Here is a 22,771-nt window from a genome sequence, read left to right on the forward strand (position 1 = left end):
GCTTGACTGGGTACTCTGTTTAGAGTGTCACAAGGTGAAAACCCAGGTATCAATTGGCCTGGGCTCTTTTCTAGAAGCTCTGGGGGGGAATTCCAGGCTTCTCCCAGGCTCCTTAGGTTGTGAGCAGATTTCATTTCCTTCTCAGTTTCCACATGACTCCCTCCATCTTCAAGCCAACAACTACAGGTCAAGTCCTTCATGCACTCAGAATGTCTCTGACTTTTCTTTGTGCTACATGTCTCTGACTCCAGCCATGAAAGTTCTCTACTTTTAAGGGCTTATGTAATTAGATTGGGTCCACACAATAATCTAGAATATTCTCCCTATTTTAAGGTCCATTTCCTTAATTACATCTGCAAAGTCCCCTTAAGCATGTAACATAACATATTCTCAGGTTCCAGGGATTAGAGCATGGGTACTTTTGGGGGTGGCCATTTGGCCTACCACATGGTAGGACCACAAAACTACACTAACTCTGCTACCTGTCATCTGATTAGCCATCTTCCCTCCTGTGGCAATGTTTGGGGGAACGAGCTGAGTCTTTTCAAGCATGGTATAGTGAATTGTTCTCCTTACACCCACTGTACCCACCCCAGCAAGTTCCCAGTGGGACAAAAGGATTGTCGTGAAACTTTCTAACATCTCACAGCTAGAAGCTGTGGCTCCATTCCTTCAGGAGCAGGGCTCCCTTCAGATTATATGCAGTGCTGTACCATTGTAATAAACTATATCACATCATGTGCCCGGGCTGTTGCCAGTCAAAAGAGAATGCAAAAATTTGAGGGTTTTCACATATAAATATAGGCCTATGGATTATAACTCTGCCTCAAACAAAGGTATAGGTGTCTACATACATATAAATGTTATTGTGACCTACTAAGTTGTTTTTCCCCCTTGAATCTAACTCATTTATCCCTTATTAGTTTTCTGCAAAGGTTTTCTCTGTGGCTAATTTCTAAGGAAATAGTGTAAGTTTTCAGCAAAAGCAGTTTCCATGGTTACACTGAAGTCTTCCTAAAAATAGTGCATGATGTAATCATCCAAACTTTAGCTACTAAAGTAACTAGACAAAATGGATCTGCATTTCTGTAGGAAGTTTGTTCTGTCGTTCAAGCTGTGTCTATGACACATGAAGAGAACAGTCTGAATTATTTTTAATGCCCGAGATTCCAGCTTCTCAAACACTTTGTGGGCAGCTCCCAAGCTGTTCAGGCTCTGGAATTATTTCTAACACTATGTGAAGGAGAGAAGCAGAGAGACAGGGGAAAAGGGGTGGGAAGGACAGAAGGGAACTGAAGGAGATAAGCATATACCTGTTTCATTTCTCCCCATGAGATAACATCTCCCTTTTCTCAAACAGTCCCTTTAAATGCACTACCGTGTTGCATCATATAAGGACAAAGTGTTATTCTCATTTGATTAGTCTACACCCTCTAAATTCTATAGCTAGCTACCTACTTGATCTTGCTCACTTTGTTTTGTGGGCTTTCTCTTTAGTGATTGATTCAAGGTTTGGTATCAGAAGGCACTATAAGAGGGGAACCCATTCATTTTATTATTTCTCCTTCATTATTTCTGCTCTCTCTCTTTTACACAATGCTGTAAGAGTGCAGACACCTGAGACTAAAACATCTTCCCCCTTGCATTGGGTGTTCTTTGTCCTCATTATGTTTGAACTGTCACTCTGCACAGCTGGGTCTCCGTTTCCAATATCCTTTTTCCCTACACTTCACGTAATTAGAAAAGAGGATCAAGAGTGGCAGTCCCACCTGCTTCCAAGGCCATTTCCCCCACACAAACCTTTGAAGCTGGAAGTCAAAGAGGTTGACTGCATCTTTCCCCTCTTGAGTGCCATACTCAGTATCATCTTCTGCCTGAACACAAGGCCAACTCTGGCCCACAAGATGGCTGTTTGTTTTTTTTTTCTGCCACAATGTGTTTCTCAGGTGCCATTTCCCTTCTCTTCTTCCTACAGTTGTTCAAGGGGACACTGAAAACAAAATTAAATCTCAAAACTAAGTTCTTTTCACTTGGTCTCCATCTAGAAAAGCCCCAGTAATATTCCTGGTTTCCTTTTACAGCCAAATTCATGCTTGTTTCTTGTCAGTCTGGGGATTCAGCAGATCCCTCTCAAAAGAATGCCATCATTTTGTTTGTTTGTTTATATTTAATTCTACCAAACATTTTTTCAGTAATTTAGCAGTGTTTCCTTTTTCTATTTTTTATTTTTATTTATTTTTTATTTATATTTTGGTTAACATACGGTGCAATATTGGCTTCAGGAGTAGAATTCAGTGATTCATCATTTACATACAACACCCAGTGTTCATCAAAATAAATGCCCTCCATAGTACCCATCACCCATCTAGCCCATCTCCCACCCACCTCCCTCCATCAACCTTCAGTCTGTTCTCTATTGTTAACAGTCTCCTGTGATTTGTTTCCCTCTCTTCTCTCCTCCCTTTCCCATGTGTTCATCTGTTTTGTTTCTTAAATGCCACATATGAGTGAAATCATATGGCATATGTCTTTCTCTGACTGACTTATTTCACTTAGCATAATACATTCTAGCTCCATCCACATTGTTGCAAATGGCAAGATTTCATTCATTCTTTTTGATGGCTGCATAATATTTCACATCTTCTTTATCCATTCATCAGTTGATGAATATTTGGGCTTTCTCCATGGTTTGGCTGTTGTTGATAATGCTGCTATAAATAGTGGGGTGCATGTACCACTTAAAATCTTTTGTGTTTTTGTATCCTTTGGGTAAATACCTAATAGTGTAATTGCTGGGTCAGAGAGTGGTTCTATTTTTAACTTTTTGAGGAATCTCTAAACTATTCTCTAGAGTGGCTGCACCAGTTTGCATTCCCACCAGCAGTGCAAGAGAGTTACCCTTTCTCCCCATCCTTGCAAACATCTGTTGTTTCCTGAGCTGTTAACTTAGCCATTCTGACAGGTATGAGGTGGTATCACATTGTGGTTTTGATTTGTTTTGCCCTCAATGATGAGTGATGTTGAGCATCTTTTCATGTGTCTGTTAGCCATCTAGATGTCTTCTGTAGAAAAGTGTCTATTCATGTCTTCTGCCCATTTCTTCACTTGGTTGTTTGTTTTTCGGGTGTTGAGTTTGATAAATTCCTTATAGACTCTGGATACTAACCCTTTATCAGATATGTCATTTGCAAATATCTTCTCCCATTCTGTAGGCTGCCTTTTAGTTTTGTTGATTGTTGCCACCATTTTATTTAGTGTCCATAGCACTGGAGACAGAAGACTAGAAATGGTCTTTAAAAGGCCATGGCCATTGCATATGTTGGCAATTTCTTAGATGTATTTTTATACCAGGGACAATGTTAACAACTATAGGGCCAGAACAATTTAAAAGCCTATAAATTATGCTAGACTGAACTAACTTGACAGTGTTCCTTTAAAAACACTGTCTTCTTAAGTAACTGACTTTAGAAGGGTACTTGCAGCTAGTGTTTTCAAATGGCTTTTTATGGCACACATTTAAGATTCATTGGTTTCTCATTACCTTCTATGGAATACTAACTCCTGAATATAGTCTCAGAGATATACCAGACATGGACCAGGAGTAACATGCGTAAGCAGTATTTGTCAACATAAAGTCCATCAGGTAAGAAGGAGAGTAGTGAGTGTACCAAGTTCCTACATTTTTATTTATTCATTTAGCTACTTGTATGGAGACCACCAGTGAAGGGTTCTTATTTAAAGTGCTAATTAAAGAAATCCATTTTAAAGAAAGATGGAGGTGAGAAGAGAAAAGATAAATGAGGGCTTAAGGCCAGTATGACACAATAATGGCAGTCCAGGTGTTCCAGGTGGGGAAATTAGAAGATGAAAAGGGCTTTTCCTGCAGGAGACATTTGTATTGAGGGCAGGTGTTCAGTAGGCACCATACTAGAGATCTTTACTGAGTTACTGAGTCCCCCAGACACACTCTAAATCCTCCTCTTCCCTTCTCCCTGTCTTGAGATTGTTATCCCAGGGCAGTGTGGACACAAACAGTGGGTTCCTGCACTCCCTGGCTTCCAGCTAGGTCAGGCAGCGGGGAGGCCTGACAGGAGATGTACAGAGTAGGGTTGCAAGAAGGGTGTGATCAAGATATTTATTTCCCTGGTTCCTTGACTGTAGGGTCTTCATGGGCTGAAACCAATCATTGATCTTTCCCTTGATCTCTTCAAACTTGGAGGTCTTAACAGAGTCACTGATAGTAGCCCTGGGTTACTACACTATATTTTTTTTAGTTTTCACACCCAACCCAACCCTTTGTTTAAAAAAACACTCAAGGGGTGCCCGGGTGGCTCAGTCAGTTAAGCATCCAACTTCACCTTAGGTCATGAGCTCATGGTTTGTGGATTCGAGCCACAAATTGTGCTCTGTACTGACAGCTTGGAGCCTGGAGCCTGCTTTAGATTCTGTGTCTCCCTCTCTCTCTTCCCCTCGCTTCCTCTCAAAAATAAAATAAACATTAAAAAAATTTTAAATACTTAAATTGATCCAATTTGCTAATCTGTGTCATCTATTTCTTGTTGATACTCAGGAGTAATTCCCAAATCTTTAGCAAATGACCCCTTGTCTTAGTCCATAATAAAACATCATAGACTGGATGGCTTAAAAAGAGAAAACTTTTATTGCTCACAGTTCTGGTGTCTGGGAAGTCCAAGATCAGGGCACAGGCAGTCTGGTGAGTGTCTGCTTCCTGTTTCATAGGCAGATGCTTTTTTGCTATGTCCTCACGTGGAAGAAGGGGTGAGGGATTTCTCCAGGATTTCTCTTTTTTTCCTAGCTCTAATGACAATATTATATTTTAAAGTGCATAACATGATGACTTTGATATATGTATATATTATGAAAAGAGTCCCACCATTGAGTTAATTAACACATCTGTTTCTTGCGTATCTAACCCCCCCCCCTTTTTTTTTGATGAGGTCATTTAAGTTTTACTCTCTTAACAAATTGAAATTACACAATACAGTTTTATCAGCTGTAGTCATCATGTTATATCTCCCCCACTCCCAGGCCCTGGCAACTACTTTCCTGGTGTCTTTTTCTATGAGTTAAATTTTTCTGTTGTTGTTAAGATTCCACATATAACTGATGCTATACTGTACAGTATTTGTCTTTCTCTGTCTGGCTTATTTCACTTAGCATGAGGCCTTCAGGTTCATCCATGAAAGGAAGAATTTCCCTTTTTTTAAAAAAAGTTATTTATTTATTTTTTGAGAGAGAGAGACACAGACAGACAGAGAGAGCACACAAGTGGTGAAGGGGCAGAGAGAGGGAGAGAGAGAATCCCAAGCAAGTTCCGTGCTGTCAGTGCAGAGCTCAATGTGAGGCTCAAATTCACAAACTGTGAGATCATGACCTAAGCCAAAACCAAGAGTCAGATGCTTAACTGACTGAGCCACCCAGGCAGCCCAGAGTTTCCTTCTTTTTTTTAAAGCTTAATAGTATACCATTGTGTGTGTGTGTGTGTGTGTGTGTGTGTGTGTGTGTGTGTGCACATGTATCACATTTTCTTAATCCATTTATCTGTTGACTGACCCTTAGGTTGTTTCTATACTTTCACTATTGTGAATAATGCTGCAGTGAACATGGGAGTGCAAATACCTCTTTGAGATAATAATTTCATTTCCTTTGGATATATAGCCAGAATAGAGATTGCTGGATCATATGGTAGTCTATTTTTTAATTTCCTGAGAAATTTCCATTCTGTTTTCTGTAGTGACCATGCCAGTTTACATTCCTACCAAGGGAACCCAAGGGTTCTCTTTTCTCCACATCTTCAACAGCCCTTGCTATCTTTGTCTTTTTTTATAGTAGCTGTGGGACAATTTTTATAAAGGCACTAATTGCATTCATGAGGGTTCTACCCTCATGACCTAATAACCTTCCAAAGCCCCCCAACTCCTAATACTATCACATTGCAGGTTAGGTTTTAACACATAAATTTTGGAGGGACACAAGCATTCAGTCTCTGGAAACACTTGAACTTTGATTATCTCATTTCTCGAGGTTGTCTTCTATGAGAGTTGAATAAAAAAAAAACCTACCTCAAAATAGAGTTATATGAGAGATCTTAAAGTCATCTAGAGAGAGAGACACTAAGTATAACTAATGGCACCTAGAAATAAGCAGAGAAGATGAAGAGAGGGTAGAAACCAGTAGGATTCATTGTAACTAAATGTGAAATACAAAGAATTGGTTAAAGCACTGAGAAATAACAGTGAAGTTATTTGGATGTCTAAAAAATATTATGTCCTGTGTGATTTATTATCAATATTAAGGCATATTATTCACTTCACATTATTTTTGTCATTTTTAAAGACATATTCCCAACATGTTATTCTTTAAAAATAAGTTCAGTACTCTGGGACACTCTGATGCAGTGTTACTCATCCTGATGATGAGAATAGTGGATACCATATCTGTGATCCCAGCTGCCAACCACTGAGCTCTTATTCAGGTCAAGCTACTAGACTAGGCCCTTCACACTCCTTCATCTCACAGCAATCCTCAGAAATGGGCATTGCTATCGTCCCTGTTGTTGGGAGAGTGAAGCCAAGAAAAACTGCAGACTATAGCATGGAAGCAAAAAACTGGAATTCAAATCCAGAGCTCCTAGGTTCTTGGTGCAGCCACCTTCAGCCTCCTCATTCACTACCCAAGTGTATGTGACTAGAGGAAAACACACAACTGTGCTAACATTATTACCTTAAATGAACACAAAGCTCAGAGGCTCCTCAAAACCACCCAGCAAGCAACTCATTCTCCTGCTGTCCAGTACTCACACCAGCCTCCATGCACAAACCAGCCATAAGCTAATTATTCTTATATCTGTAGGCCTGACCTCTTCCTAAAATTCCAGTCTACAGCCTTCAAAACATCTCCACTTGGATCTCAAATAGACAAATCCAACATGCCCAAAATATCTCTAGATTTTACCACTCCCCAAAATCTGTTCCTTCTTAGTATTCCCCATCTCTATGTCAGAGTGTAGGAGTGTTTATCCCATTGCTCAAGCTGAGAACATAAAACACAGTCTTGATCCCTCTCTTTCCTCTGTAGTCCCCTACACTCCACTGCAAGTCCTGTCTTGAATCTGACGTGTTACCAGATCTGTGACTCACCACCATGGTCCAAGCCAACATAACCTTTTGTTTAGGTTATTGCAGGCATCATCTGACTGGTCTTGCTGCTTCCATTTTTGCCTTTTCAAAGGCATTGAATCAAACACTGGGAAGAAGGATTTTTTCAAAATGCAAGTCAGATCAGAGTCACTCCTTTGATCAAGACTTCTGTACCTCTCAGAATCAATTCTATGGCTGCTGCCACCTCACTGTCCTCATCTCTTACCAAGTTCTGCCTCATTCACTCCACTTTAGATACACTGACCGTATTGCTATTTCTCAAAAATACCACTTTCTCACATATGCCATTCTTTCTGCCTGGAATGTTCATCTTCTAGATCTTTCATTTCATGCAGGTTTTTTCTCAGTAGTCAGCTTTCCCTACCACTCTCAAAAATCGCCCCATATTCCTTTCCTCTCACTACTCTCTATCCCCTCTCCTTACTTTATCTCTCTTCAGGAGACTATTCACTACCTGCAATTTTTTCACAGGTATATTCATTCATTTATTTATTAGTCATTCCCCTCACTAGGAATGTAAGCTCTATGGGAGCAGGAACTTGGTTGGTCAAGTTCTCTGCTGTATTCTCAGAACCCAGAACCATGGCTCAACCACAGAGGGATGCGTAAGTATTTGTTTAGTTAATGAAAGAGAATAGGAAGGAAGGAAGGAAGGAAGGAAGGAAGGAAGGAAGGAAGGAAGGATGGATTATGGACTGTGGAGCCTATTGTGATAAACAGAATTATTGTCCATCAAAGATATCTATATCCTATTCCTTGGATCCTGTGATCACATTAGAGATGAAATTACAGTTGCTAATAAAATGACCTTAAAATAGATACCTCATTCTGGATTGCTCAGGTGAGTTTGAAGCAACCACAAAGGTCCATAAAAGTAGAAGGAGCAAGCAGAAAGAGAGGTCAGAGTAATGTGATATGAGAAGGACCTTCAAAGAATTGCTGGCTTTGAAGATGAAGAAAGGGGACCAAGAGCCAAGGAAAGCAGGCAGCCTCTAGAAACTGAAAAAGGCAAGGAAACAGATTCTCCCCTAGAGCCTCCAGAAGGGAACAGCACCCTGCCAAAATCTTCATTTTAGCCAGTAGAACACATGTCAGACTTTTAACCAACACGACTACAAAGATGATAATTTGGGTTTTTTCCAGCCCCCTAAGCTTGTGATAATTTGTCACAGCAGCAAGAGAAAAATGATACACCTGTACACTTATGCTCTATATCACCTCTCCTGATTTTCCATTACTCTCTCAGTGATTTGGGGCTATTCTTTTGTCAATGTAATTACAGATTTATGTTTCCCCTTTTCCCAAAACACAAAAGGTACATTTTCCATCTCCTGTCTGGGTGTTAGCTATTAAACGTGATAAGCATATTTTTAAATAAAAAGGAGGACACTGAAATGAAAAATGTAGGTGTATTTGCCAGCTATGTGACTTTGTGGAAATTATTCAACCTTTCTGTGCTTCAGTTTCTCACCTGTAAAACATGTACTATAATAATAGTTCACTGTCTCCCAGACACTTAGAAGTAACTAACAAATGCTCAGTAATATTAGCTACTATTATTTCTAATGTGTCAAATAGGAGAGATGTCAAGCCTATTTTAGAAAACCCAAGAATCGTAGACCCCATACTGTTAAGCCATATTACCATCAAATTCTATACTTTTCAGAATTGTTGCAGTTAATAGCTTTCTCATGCTTTTAAGAATGATTTAATCTATCACCCAAGCAAAGATTTAAGTTTGACACTACTCAGTGTGAGCAAAGGCATGGGAAATGGGCACTCTCACACTCTTTTTGCCTGAGTATTAGTTGTAAACAAACTGACTTTCTATCCTACTTTGGCTCTTCTGTACTGCTCATATTTTGTAATGTAAGTATAAATTATATTTAACATTAAAAATTTACTGAGATACTACCTCACGCCAGTCAGAGTGGCTAAAATGAACAAATCAGGAGACTATAGATGCTGGAGAGGATGTGGAGAAACGGGAACCCTCTTGCACTGTTGGTGGGAATGCAAACTGGTGCAGCCACTCTGGAAAACAGTGTGGAGTTTCCTCAAAAAATTAAAAATAGATCTACCCTATGACCCAGCAATAGCACTACTAGGAATCTACCCAAAGGATATAGGAGTGTTGATGCATAGGGGCACATGTACCCCAATGTTTATAGCAGCACTTTAAATAATAGCCAAATTATGGAAAGAGCCTAAATGTCCATCAACTGACGAACAGATAAAGAAGATGTGGTTTATATATACAATGGAATACTATGGGCAATGAGAAAGAATGAAATCTGGCCATTTGCAGCAATGTGGATGGAACTGGAAGGTATTATACTAAGTGAAATAAGTCAGTCAGAGAAAGACAGATATTGTATGTTCTCATTCATATGTGGATCTTGAGAAATTTAACAGAAGACCATGGGGGAGGAGGAGGAGGGGGGAAAGTTACAGAGAGGGAGGGAGGCAAAACATAAGAGACTCTTGGATACTGAGAACAAACTGAAGGCTGATGAGGGGTGGGGGGAGAGGAGAAAGTGGGTGGTGGACATTGAGGAAGGCACTTGTTGGGATGAGCACTGGGTGTTGTATGGAAACTAATTTGTCAATAAATTATATTTTAAAAAAATTTAAAAGCTAGGGCGCCTGGGTGGTTCAGTCGGTTAAGCCTCTGACTTCAGCTTAGGTCATGTTCTCACAGTTTGTGAGTTCAAGCCCCACGCTGGACTTGCTGATGGCTTGGAGCCTGGAGCCTGCTTCAGATTCTGTGTCTCTTTCTCTCTCTGCCCTTCCTCCACTTGTGCTCTGTCTCTCAAAAATAAATAAATGTTAAAAAATTTTTAATTTAAAAACTTTTTTTAATTTTTAACAAAACCAAAACAATTTAGCCTCGTTTGTACAAGTTTAGTAATGGTCTATCAGCCTTCTCTGGAGTATAATTATGGCAGAGAACATATAACCATGGCACATTCGATGTTTTTGTCCTCAACCCAGACCAAGGACAAATACGTACAATTTCCAGGGAGAGAGAGAGAGAGAGAGAGAGAGAGAGAGAGAGAGAGAGAAAGGAAGGAAGGAAGGAAGGAAGGAAGGAAGGAAGGAAGGAAGGAAGGAAGGAAGAAAGGAAGAGAGAAAGAAAGAAAACACAACAAAAAAACCCTGAGAGCTTGAGAATGTGGATACGTATGGAGAAATAATAATCTCTATTGTATTTTTCCCACACAAAATAAGATCCTTGTAAAACTTAGTAATGTGGTTTTTTCTTGAGTAGTACAAAACGTGTGTGGGTTACACTGTAACTATAAAGAAAAAAATACAGCAATAAAAATGAGCCAGACATTTGGTCCAGTTGTTTGAGTCAACTCTTCTCTTTTGAGTAAACCAAACTCATTAGCATGTGCTCTGAGGATTTGTGAGTTCTACAGCAGCTTCCCACATTTTGAATTTGTCACTGGATAGTGCTTCTGACAGGTTTCTGATGAGTTCTTCCAACTTTTGAAAATTAAAAAATCACTTTCCATGGCTAGTCTAGTATCGTTAGGGGAAATGGGACTAAGGTGTTGAATTGGTCAGAAGGAAGATTTTAAATACTTCACTCTCTATTGTTGAACTGAAAGGTAAAAAGCAACCCTTTTCTATTTATAGATTTATTATTTTATTCACTCACTCATTTTTTCACTTACCCATTCATTCATTCAACAGCTATTTGTAGTCCAAACACTGCTAGGTGCTGGTGATGAAACCACAGACAAGACGTAGTGGCTTCCTTACCTTTCATGTAAAAATGGAAAGGAAGAGTCAAAACTAAAATCATCGGTTGATAAGAACTACTAAAATTCCCAGTCCACATTCTGTGATTCTTCATATTCTTTCAACTTCATTAAAAAAAAAAAGGAGGTCTATACATATCTTCCAAAAAGGACATTATGGATATGTGACAAAGTGTAGTAAAAAGAGACAAAAGGCAAGCATTTTGTCCATTCATTAATCTATTCACTCTTTCAACAAAAATTTTTAGAGTATCTACGATATTCCAAGCACTTTTCTAGATGGTAAGGATACAGCAATGAACAAAACAGATAACATTCCCATTCTACCGGAGCTTAACATTCTAGGAAAGAGTTCTAACTACTTACATTTGAGAAGATTAAATAGTAATATTTAGTAAGACAGTAAAAAATTTAGGAAAACAGGCCTCTGAGTGCCCTTCCCCCTCCATTCTTACTTTTTGAAATATTGCCTTTTCATGAAGGATTCAGCTCAAATACCAAGCTGGCCACTTTCTCTCCTCTATTTCCCCTTCATATCCTGCTGATTCAGAGCTCTTAAAGCCTCATGTTGTGCTCATGTTTTATGGATTACAAACCCTTTGTCCATCTCCTACCACAGCACCTAGTATATGGCACAGCCTCAATAAGTTCTCCTTCAATTAAGCAGATGTAAATGAAAGGACAAATTAATATCAAAATGGTTAAGTATATTTATTCCTGTCCTAGAGAAAAGCAAATTAGATTAATTAACACTCCTTCAGTCCTTAAATAAAATTATTTTTATGATAGAAGTTCCAACCTGTTTGCTATATAGTAATATTAATGTCAATTATATTTGACAAGTCTACCAAAACTCAACAGAGTCAAAATTAAACTTTTTATTTTGTTTCTGAAACCTCCTTCTCCTATTGTTTTCCTTATATCATTTAATGACACTGAAATCTTCCTGGTTGCTCAAGTTAGAAACTTCATCCCTCTTAATTCACCAAGCTCTTGTTTTGTTTTTTGCTTTTGTTTTTTATATTGCAATACTCACCAATTCCTTTTTATTCTCCCTCATCAATCCATCACTTGAATCTTTATCTTCTCCTTGGTCTCCATTGCCACTGACTTAGCAAAACTAATTATTTCTTGCTTGAACTGTTGAAGTTGCTTCCAATAATCTCCCTATCAACATTCTTTACCATCTTCAATTTCACCTTTCACACATTTTAGGTCACTCTCATAAAAATCTTCAGTGACTCCCAAATTACATTGTTAGAAGGTGTTTCATTGAGAAAGTGACCTATGCTTAAATAATTTGGGGCACCATTGGCTTAAACTCATTTAAATAGGTTTGCTGCAGGACTTCTCATGACGAGTCTACAAGAGGAAGCAAGCCTTTCCCAACATATTTGATTTGACTTTTTTCATGGGGAATTAAATCTGATGTTGTGGGTTGGCTTACTTTTTATCTATGCCAATCCCTTTATTCTCTATATTTCTCTATTACGGAAGTTGGAAAAATTATAATATTCCCTAGCTTTCCTGGCTGCCAGGTGTGCCTAAGTGTCATTCTAGTCAATATGTTATAGACAGAAGTTATGGAAAGTATTTCCTTTTATCCCTTTTCCTGTTTTCTCTTCCTGAGAAATGGTGGCCATCTTATGCCTTTGCTAAGGATGGAAGAGAAGGAAGACGAGAGAAACCTGTTTCCCAAATAATATCATTGACCCATGAAGCAACCCTGGACTTTCTATAGGAAAATTAAACTCCTTTATCATTTAGGCTACTGTGCTTTGGATGTTCTGTTACTTCTGGGTGAATTAAATTGTAATCAATACAAACATCTTACAGACAGGGTTCACTGTCTGTAAGTGTTTGGGAAATAATGAAACACAAAATAAAGTTTAGATTTCATGCATATCATACAACCAACCCACTATTTTCCATACATCTCTTTCACCTCCAACCCTTCAAAGACACTAAAATTTTTAGTAGTCCCAAATCTCTCTCTGACTTTATGTGATGCATATAACACATATGTAATATGTATAACATGTGTGTCATTTACCAGATCTGTCCACTATGGCACCAGAGTCTTGACTGCCATCATTCATTGTGTTCTTCTGCTTCAGATACTCTACTGGATAACACCTGTACATAATGTTTATTGAACTAACCATAGCCATGTCAGTGCACATACGGGAACTTTAGAGAATACATCTTGCTTTTACTGCTTAGTCTGAAAACTGTGCCTGCTGGAAATTAAAAATTTTGTTGCCCACTCAGATTATGTAGCAATAGACCCTTCTGGACTGGGCAGTGCCTCAGAACGTTTTTCTGCCATTGCCCTCATACACACAATCTCTGAGTTGTATTATCAAACCACTCTATAGGCTATAGTGACCTAGCTTTTTTTAGTTATTTTATACCCATTAATTTTCTCCCTCAGTCTGTCCTGCTCTTTTCTTCACCCACCTAGTAAATAACTCCTCATCCTGAAAAAAATTGAGATGAAATTTCATCTGCCTTGTGAAGCCCTTCCCATAACACTCAGTTTCTTGAGTATATTTCCTTCCTTAGCATGCTGAACATATCTCTGCTAAAGCAATGACCACAAGAATATGGTTTCCTATTCATGTAACTATCCATACTAATAATCTGTAAACTCTTTAAGAAAAGACATCAGGGGCACCTGGGTGGCTCAGTCGGTTGAGTGTCCGACTTCAGCTCAGGTCATGATCTCGCAGCTCGTGAGATTGAGCCCTGTGTCGGGCTCTGTGCTGACAGCTCAGAGCCTGGAGCCTGTTTCAGATTCTGTGTCTCCCTCTCTCTTTGTCCCAACCCACTCACATTCTGTCTCTGTCTCTCTCAAAAATAAACAAACATTAAAAAATTAAAAAAAAAAAAAAGACATCACATTGTCTTTATATATGAAACTTCAGAATCCTATACAGTACTTGATATATGTTTGGTATTCAGTAAATGTTTAGCCAACAATGAATAAATGATGTAGCCAATTAATTATATAGAGTTGTTAAGAATATGGTGCTTGCAAAGGCCTCAAGTTGGTGAAGATTGAATTCCTTCCCATGCCAAAATTATGTTAATCATCAAGAAGGCTGGTGAAAAAAACCAAACCTAATTCTAAAGTGATTACATAGTCATAGCTTTATCATTACATATTAGGCAACACATATTATTTTATGAAATACTTATATATGAATTATAGTGTAATTGTTATAAAGATGTAAAAAGTTTCTACCTATTTGAAAGAAGATATAAGTTAGCAGTTGCAATATAATTTCTAAATGTCAAATGTCACTGGCAAGAAGTGCTCCAAATATCAAATACGATAAAATATTTAGGAATAAATTTAACTAAGGAGGTGAAAGATCTTTATTGGGAAAACCATGAAATACTGGTGAAAGAAATTGAAGATAAAAATAAATGGAAATGTATCCCATGTTCATAGATTGAAAAAAATTAATATTGTTAAAATGTCAATACTACCAAAAGCCATTTATAGATTCAATGCAATCTCTATCAAGATTCCAATGACGTGTTTTTACAAAAGTAAAAGAAACACTCCTAAAACTTATATAGAATGGTAAAATACTCCAAATAGCCACACACATGCACACACACACACACACACACACACACACACACACACAACTGAGAAAGAAGAACAAAGTAGGAAGCATCACACTTCCTGACTTCAAGCTACACTATAAAGCTATAAACAATATTGTATGGGCATAAAAACAGAAAAGTAAACCAACAGAATCAAATCAAGAGCCACAAATAGACCCAAGACCAAATAGATTCTCATATGGTCAACTAATCTTTGATAAGGCAGCCAATGATACTCAATGGAGAAAAGATAGTCTCTTTAAGAAATGGTACTGGGAGGGGCACCTGGGTGGCTTCGTCGGTTAACTGTCTGTCTCTTGATTTTGGCTCAGGTCACTATTTTTCCATTCATGGGTTTGAGTTCCACATTTGGGGCTAGTAGTGCAGAGCCTGCTTAGGATTCTCTCTCACCCTCTCTCTCTCTCCCCATCCCCCGCTCATCCTCTCTTTCTATCAAAATAAATAAATAATTTTTTAAGAAAAAGAAATGTCTATGGGCTAATTGCATGTTCACATCTAAATGAATGAAACTGAACCTATATCTTATACCAGTCACAAAAATTAACTCAAATGGATTAAAGACTTAAATGTAGGACCTGAACCCTTGAAACTCTTAAAAGAAAATACAGGAGTAAAATCTCCTTCATATGGTGTTGGTAAAGATTTTTTGGAGATCGCACCTAAAGCACAAGCAACAAAATAAAAACTTAAACAAGTAAGATTACATATAACTAAAAGGTTTCTGCACAGAAAAAAATTAATAAAGTGAAAAGACAACCTATGGGATAGGAAAAAATTTGTGAACCATATATCTGATCAAAAGTTGTTTTCCAAAATATATAAACAACTCACACAAGTCAAGAGAAAAACCAAATAATACAATTTTCAAATGGGCAAAGGGCCTGAATAGATATTTCTCCAAAGAAGATATACAAAAGGCCAACAGGAACATGAAAAGCACACAAAGATGTTCAACATCACTAGTCAGAAGGGAAATGCAAATTAAAAACACAATGAAATACCACCTCATGCCTGTTAGAATCACCATTACAAAAAAAGACAAGAGATAATAAATGCTGGCATGAATGTGGAGAAAAGGGAACCATTGTGCACTATTGGTGGGAATGTAATTTGTATAGCCATAATGGAAAATAGTACATAGGATCCTCAAAAAATGAAAATAAAGCTACCATATGATCCAACAATTTCTCTTCTGCGAATGTATTGAAAAGAAATAAAAACACTAACTTGACTTGAAAAGATATCTGCACCTCCATATTTACAGCAGAATTATTTACAATAGCCAAGACTTGGAAACAACCTAAGTGCCCACTGATGGATGAATGGATAAAGAAGTTGTGGTATGTATGTAATATGTATATATATAAATATATATATATATATATATATATATATATATACATATATATATACACACACACATACACACACACACAAAAGTATTATTCAGTTGTTTTAAAAAAAATTTTTTTTAACTAATTAATGAGAAAACTTTTTTTAAAAATATATGAAATTTATTGTCAAATTGGTTTCCATACAACACCCAGTGCTCATCCCAAAAGATACCCTCTTCAATACCCATCACCCACCCTCCCCTCCCTCCCACCCCCCATCAGCCCTCAGTTTGTTCTCAGTTTTTAAGAGTCTCTTATGCTTTGGCTCTCTCCCACTCTAACCTCTCTCTTTTTTTTTCCTTCCCCTCCCCCATGGGTTCCTGTTAAGATTTTAATTTTTTTTTTTAATTTTTTTTAACATTTATTTATTTTTGAGACAGAGAGAGACAGAGCATGAACAGGGGAGGAGCAGAGAGAGAGGGAGATACAGAATCTGAAACAGGCTCCAGGCTCTGAGCTGTCAGCACAGAGCCCGACGCAGGGCTCGAACTCACAGACCGTGAGATCATGACCTGAGCCGAAGTCGGATGCTTAACCGACCAAGCCACCCAGGCACCCCAAGATTTAAAAAAATGTTTAACATTTATTCATTTTTGAGAGACAGACAGAGTGCAAGTGGGGGAGGGGCAGAGAGAGAGGGAGACACAGAATCCGAAGCAGGCTCCAGGCTCTGAGCTGTCAGCACAGGGCCCAATGCAGGGCTCAAACTCACAAACCATGAGATCATAACCTGAGCCAAAGTTGGACACTTAACCGACTAAGTGACCCAGATGCCCCTATTCAGTCTTTTAAAATAAGGAAATCCTACCATTTATAACAACATGGATGGACCTTGAAGGAATTATGCTAAGTGAAATAAGTTAGATAGAAAAAGATAAATACTGTATGATCTCACTTATATGTAGAATCCTAAAAAGAAAAAAAAAGACAAAACTAATAGAAAAAAAGATCAGAAGCATATGGGAGGGTGGGGGTGGGGTAGGTAGTCAAAACTTACAAATTTCCCACAAAAAATAAATGGAAACAAATGAATATGAAAACACAGCAGTCTAAAACCTTTGGGACACAGCAGAAGTGGTCATGAGAGGAAAGTATATAGCAATACAGGCACACCTCAGGAAGCAAGAAAAATCTCAAATACACAACCTAACCTTACATCTAAAGGAGTTAGGAAAAGAACAAGAAATGAAGCCTAAAGCCAGCAGAAGAAGGGAAATAATAAAGATTAGAGCAGAAATAAACGATATAGAAACGACAACAAAAACAATAGATCAATGAAACCAGGAGCCTGTTCTCTGAAAGAATTAACAAAATTGATAAATTCCTACCCAGACTTACCAAAAAGAAAAGAGAAAGGACCCAAATAAAATCACGAATGAGAGAAGAGAGGTCACAACCAACACCACAGAAATACAAACACTTATGAGATAATATTATGAAAAATTATATGTGAACAAATTGGGCAATCTGGAAGAAATAGATAAATTCCTAGAAACGTATCAACTACCAAAACTGAAAAAGGAAGAAGTAGAAAACTTGAACAGACCAATAACCAGCAAAGAAATTGAATTAATAATCAAAAATCTTCCAACAAACAAAAGTCCAGGGCCATATGGCTTCGCAGGAGAATTCTACCAGATATTTAAAGAGTTAATACCTATTCTTCTCAAACTGTTCCAAAAAATAGAAATGAAAGAAAAACTTCCAAAATCATTCAATGAGGCATTACCTTGATTCTAAAACCAGAAAAAGACCCCACTAAAAAAGAACTACAGGCCAACATCCCTGATGAACACAAATGCAAAAATTCTCAACAAAATACTAGCAAATCAAATCCAACAGTACATTAAAAGAATCATTCACCACAATCAAGTGGGATTTATTCCTGGATTGCAAGGGTAGTTCAATATTCCCAAATCAATCAATGTGATACACCACACTAATAAAAGAAAAGAACTATATGATCCTCTCAATAGAGGCAGAAAAAGCATTTGACAAAGTATAGTATCTATTCTTGATTTTAAAAAACCCTTAGCAAATAGGGAATAGAGGGAACTTATACCTCAACATCATAAAAACCATGTACAAAAGACCCACAGCTAATATCATCTTCAAAGGTGAAAAACTGAGAGCTTCTCTATAGTCAGGAATAAGACAGGGATGTCCCCTCTCATCACTGTTATTTAACATAGTAGTGGAAGTCCTAGCCTCTGAAATCAGACAACAAAAAGAAATAAAAGGCATCCAAATCAACAAAGAAGAAGTAAACTTTCACTCTTCACAAACAACATGATACTCTATGTAGAAAACCTGAAAGACTTCACCAAAAAAATTGCTGGAACTGATACACGAATTCAGTAAAGTCTCAGGACACAAAATCAATGTACAGAAATCTGTTGCATTTCTATACAGCAGTAAGGAAGCAGCAGAAAGACAAATCAAGGAATTGATCCCATTTACAATTGCACCAAAACCCATAAAATACCTAGGAATAAAACTAACCAAGGAGGTAAAAGATCTATACTCTGAAAACTATAGAACACTTAAGAAAAAAGTTGAATATGAGACAAAGAAATGGAAGAAAAACATTCCATGCTCATAGATTGGAAGAACAGACGTTGTTAAAATGTCTATACCACGTAAAACAATCTACACATTTAATTCAATCCCTGTCAAAATAGCACCAGCACTTTTCACAGAGCTGGAACAAACTATCAAAATATTTATATGGAACCATTAAAAAAAAAAAACCCGAATAGCCAAAACAATCTTGGGAAAAAAAAAAAAAAAAAGCAAAGCTGGAGGCATCACAATTCCAGACTTCAAGGTATATTACAAAGCAATAGTGATCAAGACAGTATGATACTGGCACAAAAACATACACATAGATCAATGGAACAGAATCAGAAACCCCAAAATGTACCCACAATTACATGTTCAACTAATTTTCAACAAAGCAGGAAAGAACAGCCCATGGAAAGAAAAACAGTCTCTTCAGCAAATGGTGTTGGGAAAACTGGACGGTGACATGCAGAAGAATGAACCTGGGCCACGTTCTTACACCATACACAAAAATAAATTCAGAATGGATTAAAGACCTAAATGTGAGGCAGGAGACCATCAAAATCCTAGAGGAGAACACAGGCAGCAACCTTTTTGACCTCGGCCACAGCAACTTTTTACTAGACACATCACGGGAAGCAAGGGAAACAAAAGCAAAATGAACTATTGGGACCTCATCAAGATAAAAAGCTTCTGCACAGAGAAAGAAACAATCTGCAAAACTAAAAGGCAACCTTCAGAATGGGAGAAAATATTTTCAAATGCCCTATCTGAGAAAGGGTTAGTATCCAAAATCTATAAAGAACTTATCAAACTGAACACCCGTAAAACAAACAACCCAGTGAAAAAATGGGCAGAAGACATGAGTAGACACTTATCCAGAAAAGACATCCAGATGGTTAACAGACACATAAAAAGATGCTCCACATCACTCATCATCAGAGAAATACAAATCAAAACTACAATGAGATACCACCTCACACCTGTCAGAATGGCTAAAATTAACAACTCAGGAAACAAGAGGTGTTGGTGAGGATGCAGAGAATAGGGAACTCTACTGGTGCAGCCACTCTGGAAAACAGTGACCCAGAAATGCACTATTCAGTATTTACCCAAAGGATACGAAAATACAGATTCGAAGGAGCACATGCACTCCAATGTTTATATCAGCATTATCAACAATAGCCAAACTATGGAGAAAGCCCAAATGTCCATCGACTGATGAATGGATAAAGAAGATTGGTGTGTGTTTGTGTGTGTGTGTGTGTGTGTGTGTGTGTGTGTGTGTACACACATACAATCGACTATTACCCAGCCATTAAAAAGAATGAAATCTTGCCATTTATAATGATGTGGATGGAGCTAGAGAGTATTATACTAGGTAAAATCAGTCAGAGAAAGTCAAATACCATATGATTTCACTCATAGATATAATTTTAGAAACAAAACAAATAAACATGAGGAGGAAAAAGAGAGGCAAACCATAAAACAGACTCTTAACAACAAACTGAGGGTTGGTGGAGGGGAGCCCTCAGAGGACAAACTGAGGGTTGGTGGAGGGGAGCCTGCTGAGCATGGAGCCTGCTTAAGATTCTCTCTCTCTCTCTCTCTCTCTCTCTCTCTCTCTCTCTCTCTCCCTCTGCCCCTCTTCCCAACTTGTGCTGTCTCTCTCTTTAAAAAAATGAAAATAAAAAAAAAACACATGAAACTAAAAATAAGGGTACAAATTTTCAGTTATAAAATAAATAAGTACTAGGGATGTGATGTACAATATGATGACTATGGCTAACACTACTGTATGATATATAAAGTTGTTAAGAGAGTAAATCCTAAGAGTTCTCATCAGAAAGAGAATTTTTTTTGTTTTTCTTTCTTGTTATTGTAACTATATGACGAGATGGATGTTAGCTTAACCTAATGTAATAATCATTTCACAATATATGTAAATCAAACCATCACGCTGTGCTCCTTAAATTGATGTATGTCAATTATTTCTCAATAAAACTGGAAAAAAAATGCTGGAGGATATGATATTCAGTCACCCTCTTTTTTCTATGACAATAAAGAAGAGAAATTATGACATGCTCGTTTGAATACAAAAATGTTAACTGATTTTAGCATAAGAGAATAAAAATCGATGTAGTTGATCACAGCCACAGAAGGAAATGCTCCAAAAAAATAACAATACAAGTAAAATCACACCGTTTATTGTTGCAAATAATCCCTTAAATTCCCACCTGCCATTTAAGCAGGAAGTTCAATATTCTCCTGTCAAGGTGCCCCTGTCAATTGTTCAAGAACTCCTGAGAGCTTCCAAAGGTAATTCCCTTCTCCTCCCTTTCCAGGTGCACAGAGAACTCTGAAGGTCACCACTACCACTGCTCCTCATGTGTCAATGTCAAAGCTCATCCTTACACAGTACCACAATCCATGGGCTCATGTCCACTCTAGGTGATGCCATGTGCAGGTTCTGGTCTCATTCCCTCAGTGCTCTGAGATTGTAACTCTAGTGGACATCGTTCTTAATTCATATAATTCCCACTTACTAGGGCACAAGTTGGCATAAAGAGACCTAAGTCTACCCCTTCCCCCCAAGGAGATAAGCACTAAATCATCACTGCATCTAAAACCATCCCTACATTTCTCAGAGGATGAGGCCTCTTTTCTGCCATTCAAAATACAAAGTCTCTTTGCACCCTTCTTTCCTGATCATTCAGTTTACTTTGTCCACATAAACTCTATCAAGAGAAGTTATCAGTGTTTCTATAACGTGTGTTATAGACTGAATTTGTCTCCCGTCCAAATTCATATGTTGAAATCCTAACCCCCACTGTGATAGTATCAGGAGGTGGGACCCTTGGGAGATAAGTAGGTCATAGGGTGGAGCCATCATGGCTGGGATAAGTGCCCTTATAAAGAGACCCCAGAGAGCTCTCTTGTCCCTTCTGCCATGTGAGGACACAGAGAAATGACAGGCATATGAGGAAGTTGGCCCTTACTAGACCCCAAACTGCCAACACCTTGATCTTGGACTTCCTAGCCTCCAGAACTGAGAATAAATATCTGCTGTTTATAAGCCACCCAGTATAGTAGTAGTATCTATAGTATTGTGTTACAGCAGCCTGAAAGACTAAGGCAGTGCCCAAAGCTATCTTTCTGAGAAAAGCTAAAATTAGTAATTACACTGTGACGCTTGTCCTTGTATAATCTGAACACTAACAGGAAAGAAGCAGGCTATCTAGTTCTGTAGGTAAAAAAATGGGGGGGCAGAGAGTCTCGGGCATGATATTCCTCAGGTAAGACATCCAGCCACATAAAAAGAAACATCAGGCCTTGGAGGCAACTGTTTTATTTCCATAGAATACAAGAGAAAGAGAAAGAAGTACATCAAGAGAAGGTACCCAGATTAAGAAGAGTCTTTTCACCGGCACAGGATAGGTGGACCTCCACACACAAAGCAACATAATGACATCGGGTAATGTTCCTGGCTAATTGTCCCACAAAGACCATGCATCTTTGGAGAGATGAGGTCAAGTTCATTGTTTAAAATCACTGACTAATGTTCTTATCAGCATCTAGTATTCCTTGCTCAAATCTGATTTAAATCGTCCAGAAACAGAGATTGTTCAGTGAGATTCTGATATATGTCATTATATGTGATTTGCTTGTCAGACATTTTTGCTTGAAAAACAGAATTTTTTCAGATAGTAAAGTACAGAATGGACTTGCCAATATTTTACCCCCTGATAAACATTGGTAATTTTACTATCCACAAATAGAGTCATAAAGACAGATGCCTTTGGGTGATTGAAATCCCTCTGGATGAAATGTTATTTACTGGCTGAAGAGTCTTGAAACGGATTCTATTTTTTAAGTCTCTCACAGGTGAGGCATCGTCCACAAGCTACAGACTATGAATGAGGTATGAAGGGGTCTTTTTCGTCCTTCTGAAAATGCTCTTCACACTTGACAAGATGTATTGTGTCAGAGAGGCCTTTTTTCCCACAAATCTTCACAAAAAAATTTCAGAAAATAAAAATTAAGACACATAATAATGTCTCTCTCTCCCCAAACCCCAATCTCTCTCCTGACCTTTCTTTTTTTCTTCTCTCTCTCTCCTTTATTTATTTTTTTCAATGATCCTGTTAAGATCTTTCTCTCTTCAAGTTTACTTAACTCTGAAACCCCATAAGAAATTGCCTGTGGAAGTAGGGAAGTTAAGATC

The sequence above is a fragment of the Felis catus genome, chromosome B4 (genome assembly GCF_018350175.1).
Source record: "Felis catus isolate Fca126 chromosome B4, F.catus_Fca126_mat1.0, whole genome shotgun sequence".
Classification (NCBI taxonomy): domain Eukaryota; kingdom Metazoa; phylum Chordata; class Mammalia; order Carnivora; family Felidae; genus Felis; species Felis catus.